Here is a 5,190-nt window from a genome sequence, read left to right on the forward strand (position 1 = left end):
TGTCTGCTGGTTTTAACTAGATTGCAGATTGTCACAGGATTGTTGCAAGATGGGATGACTTGGTTTAGCTGTGGCCTTAAAGTTCCCTCCAACCAGCTGTTTACTAAAACTTTAAGCCTGGTAGGTAACTTCCCACTGCATTTTTATAGTGAATGAGTGGCACATCTCCTCAATATGTATGTTTTCTATCCTGGTCTCTGATCCAATATAGAGGTGGATGCTAGATCACCTGATGTGAGGCCAAATTGATTGGCCAGCCATTAAGGACAAACGTAATGCCTGGTACACACTGAGATTTTTTGGCAGATTTACTGTCTGATTTCCAACATGTCCGATCTGCTTTCTGATCATTTTCCGGTCGATTTCTGACTATTTTCTGTTCACTTCAATAGGAAATCGATCAGAAAATGCTCAGAAATCAGATCAGACATATTAGAATTAATAGATCGGACAATAAATCTGCCAGAAAATCTCAGTGTACCTAGCATAAGACTCAAAAAACCATACAATCTTGGTTGTTCAATCTTACCACTTTTATGTAGTTTAACCACTTGCCGGCCGCGCACTCATAACGCGCGTCGGCAAAGTGGCAGCTGCAGGACCAGCGACGCAAGTCGCCGGCTGCAGGCTAATTAATCAGGAGCTCGGCTGCTTCCTGTCAATTCACGGCGGGGGGCTCCGTGAATAGCCTGCGGGCCGCCGATCGCGGCTCGCAGGCTAAATGTAAACACAAGCGGAAATCTGCTTTCTTTACATTGTACGGCGCTGCTGCGCAGCAGCGCCGTAAGGCAGATGGGCGATCCCCGGCCAATCAGCGGCCGGGGATCGCCGCCATGTGACATGGGACAGCCTGTCACTGGCTGCACAGGACTGATAGCGTCCTGTGCAGCCCCGATCACCGGAGGGGTAGGAGAGGGAGGAGGGAATTTTGCTGGGGAGGGGGGCTTTGAAGTGCCCCCCGCCCCGCAACACCCACAGCATGCAGAAGCGATCAGACCCCCCCCCCCCCCCCCAGCACACCATCCCCTAGGGGGGGAAAAAAGGGGCGATCTGATCGCTCTGCATGCCAGCTGATCTGTGCTGGGGGCTGTAGAGCCCACCCAGCACAGATCTGAAAATACAGCGCTGGTCCTTAAGGGGGGGAAAGGCTAGGTCCTCAAGTGGTTAAGCGCTGATCCAATCAAAATACAGTAGAATCCCTTTATAATCTCCAAGGGACCAGTAAGTTTTGTGTATGAGTCTACTGTATATTCAATCTGTTAGCCCTTACTACATAGATGTAGTAAATCTGTGCATACAAGATTGTATGGTGTCTTGAGCTTTAAAGCCTCATCTACACGTGTAGACGAGGCTGCGATCCGGCGGCTCGATTAGCCGCCGGATCGCCTCTTCCGTGTCCCACGTGCGCAGGATTCGATTCCCCGCCGGCGCCGCTTATCTTCCGCTTGATTCCCTGCCATTGTCCCCTTGCGGGGAGCGAGCAGGGAATCGACGGTGGGGAGATCCGTCCTGTCGGATCTTATCAATCGAGCCGCATCAGCGGCTCGATAAGGAACATCGCCGCCGCATCTGTAGATGCAGCTTTAGGCTGTTAAGGTGCCCACTAACAATCTTGAACAATTTTTCCATGTAATTGTTTTGTTTATATAGCGCCAAGATATTACGCAGTGCTGTACAGAGTATTTGTCTTGTCCCTAACTGTCCCTCAGAGGGGCTCACAATCTAATCCCCTCCATAGTCATGTCTATGTATTGTGTAGTGCATGTATCAGTCTAGAGCCAATTTTAGGGGGAAGCCAATTAACTCTTCTGTTTTTGGGATGTGGGAGGAAAAGGGAGTGTCCAGAGGAAACCTACACAGGGAGAACATACAAACTCCTTGCAGATGTTGATCTGGCTGGGATTTGAACCAGGGACCCAGTGCTGCAAGGCAAGAGCGCCTCATGTAATGGAGACTAGTGATGGACTCATGGGTAGAAAAGTATCCGAATCCATGATTCTAATGAGACTTAACTGCCTCAGGTGTGTGCATGGGGTACAGGGTTAATTACCCAGATATCTGGGCACTTCTATGCCTATCAAACATTTGCATGCGTCCAATGGGACACAGTCCATACCGTGCTTCCTCCTTCAGCTGGACAATATGACAGCAATGTAAATTCGAATTACAAAAAGTGAAAAGTAATCTTAATGAGTAAGATGCATTGTTTCTCTCATCAGGTTAAGTGTAATTTTTCTTTTATATTTAAACATTTACAATGTAGGTGGTTTTACTGTCAATCAGTGGATGCCTATTAAGTGTTCCAACGTTAGAAAGGGCTGACTACTGCCAGGAAAACTCTTGTCTGCAATGTATTAGTTTATTATATTGACACCAAGGTACTGACAAGACAGAAGCTGTCACTTCCAAGCATATAAATTGACTTTCAGGCAGCAAAAACAAGTAAAACGTGTGTAATTTGTACTGTATACATGTTTTTCATGTCAGATCGCCTGGGGTACACTTAAGCACCACTTTACTGTTAGAGGTTTGTGGCACAGTACAAACACCAACCAGACCAAAAGTGTTCGCTAGACTGGGGAAGTATTACAATCCAGGAAGTGAGTGATTTCTCCTCGAGGGATGCCGCTACAATCTGTTGTTTCCAGCAGAGGGCAGGAAATGTACATGCTGTGTGCTTTACTAGTTGACTAAAGTCCTTCAAGTATGTGTAGAGATGAGACCTGTTTGGTGCAGCTGTTCTGAGGACTAAGGCCTCTTATCCTCAGACCGTTGGGCAGTGAAATGCCTCTTGCAACTGCTTGCTGCTGCCTGGTAACTGCTTGCTGAGCACAGCTCAAGTCTGTGGTAAAGAGGCCTAAAGCCCCATCTACACGATACAATTCTTTATACAATTCTATTACGATTCGATTAAATCCAACATGTCCGATCAGGATTCAATTTGATTTGACATTGTTTTGCAATGGCAAATCGAATCCTGATTGGACATGTCAGATTTAATCAAATCATACAAAGAATCGTATTGTGTAGATTGGGCTTAAAGAGACTCTGTAACCTCAAAGATCCCCTGGGGGCTACTCACCTCAGGTGGGGGAAGCCTCGGGATCCTAATGAGGCTTCCCACGCCGTCCTCTGTCCCACGGAGGTCTCGCTGCAGCCCTCCGAACAGCCGGCGACAGGCCCAACTGTAAAATCAATATTTACCTTTGCTGGCTCCAGCGGGGGCGCTGTGGCTGCTTTCCGCTCCGAACTACACGGAAATACCCAATCTCAGTCGGGTCCGCTCTACTGCGCAGGCGCCGGAAACTTGCGCCTGCGCAGTAGAGCAGACCCGACGGCGATCGGGTATTTCCGTGTAGTTTGGAGCGGACAGCCGTCAGAGCGCCTGTGCAGGAGCCGGGAAGGTAAATAATGTCATCTTGTATGGAGGGCTGCAGCGAGACCCCCCCCCCCCCGTGGGACAGAGGACGGCGTGGGAAGCCTCATTAGGATCCAGAGGCTTCTCCCCCCCCCCCAACCCGAGGTGAGTACCCCCCCAGGGGATCTTTTGATGTTACAGATCCTCTTTAAGACCGAGGCAAAAACTGTGCTGAAAATTTGGGTACACCAGGCACCACCATAGGCTGTAATATGAATTACTATAGTGGTCCTCAGTCTGTCATTTTGACTCAGTCAAAAGAGAGCCCAAGCTACAATAGCATAATTGTATGCCAGCAATGGCTGGCAGCCAAATAACATCTTATCCCCAAGTCAATGTTGGCCTGGAGCGGAAATAGTAATTTGCCTCCCTGGCATTATTTCTGGGTTTTAGTGTCTGAAAGCGGTGCAATTTTTTCACAAGCTTTTAGACCTTAATCATACCGCTTGATCTGCTGCAGCCCTGCACATTACACACCTCCCATGGATCCAGCTCGGGGTTACTGCTCTGAGCTGTGGATTTCCAGCCCGAGCCTGACTTGGGATTACTGCTGAGTAGGTAATGCTGCCAGCCCAGGACCTTTGCAGCAGGATGAGCCATTTTTCAGCTTTTACCCTGTGCTTTAATTACATGAACACCTGAGACGGTTCTCTTCCTTTGCTTGAGACTGAGCATGTCAGCAGAGTAATGGAGCCTGGATCTGAGGTCCTCCTCTCTAGGACTCTAGGGACAACAGAGGTGTAGGTAGAGGTGTATCTGATATGGCTGTAGCTGCAACTTCTGCCAGTAGTTGGTGCAGCACCTAGTGATGGAGCGGGTGATGCTTTTTCTCCCAGTGGTACACTGATGTGGAAACTAGAAATTATGCCAAGGATGACATGATAACTTAAATGACGCGAAAATGGCAAACTATCTGAAAGATGCCTACTGCCACATCCTGTTAAGTCTTAAAGGACCTTTAAGGTGACATGAGATGTATGTACAGTGCCAAGCACACAAATAACTGTTTTGTTTTTTTTCCCCTTTGCCTGAAAGTTAAACAGGTATGCAAGTGATGTTTTGTTTGGGTCGGGACTGGGTCTGACTATCGTGACCCTCACTGATGAGGAATTGCAGCCATAAAACACTTTCCTGGCAGTAAATTGCTTCTAAGAGCAGGAAAGTCCAATAGTTCATAGATTTTTAGCTCTGGCATACTTCAATAAATATCATTGACAAAAGGCCAAGAAAAAGTATAAAAGTTTAAAGTAGATATTAAAATGACTTAAAGAGAACCCGAGGTGTGTTTAAAGAATGTTATCTGCATACAGAGGCTGGATCTGCCTATACAGCCCAGCCTCTGTTGCTATCCTAAACCCCACTAAGGTCCCCCTGCACTCTGCAATACCTCATAAATCACAGCCGTGCTGTGAGGCTCTGTTTACATCTGGAGTGTCAGTCTCAGCTGCTCCCCCGCCTCCTGCATAGCTCCGGTCCCTGCCCCCGTCCCTTTCCTCCAATCAGCAGGGAGGGAAGGGATGCAGGCGGGGACCGGAGTTCTGCAGGAGGCGGGGAGAGCAGCAGACTGACACTATAGAGATAAACACAGCCAGCTCTGACAAGCTGTTTGTCAGCAGCGTGGCTGTGATTTATGAGGGATTGCAGAGTGCAGGGGGACCTTAGGGGGGTTTGGGATAGCAACAGAGGCTGGGCTGTATAGGCAGATCCAGCCTCTGTATGCAGATAATATTCTTCAAACCCACCTCGGGTTCTCTTTAAGTTTCCCACAGTTT

This window comes from Hyperolius riggenbachi, chromosome 5, assembly GCF_040937935.1.
Source record: "Hyperolius riggenbachi isolate aHypRig1 chromosome 5, aHypRig1.pri, whole genome shotgun sequence".
NCBI lineage: Eukaryota > Metazoa > Chordata > Amphibia > Anura > Hyperoliidae > Hyperolius > Hyperolius riggenbachi.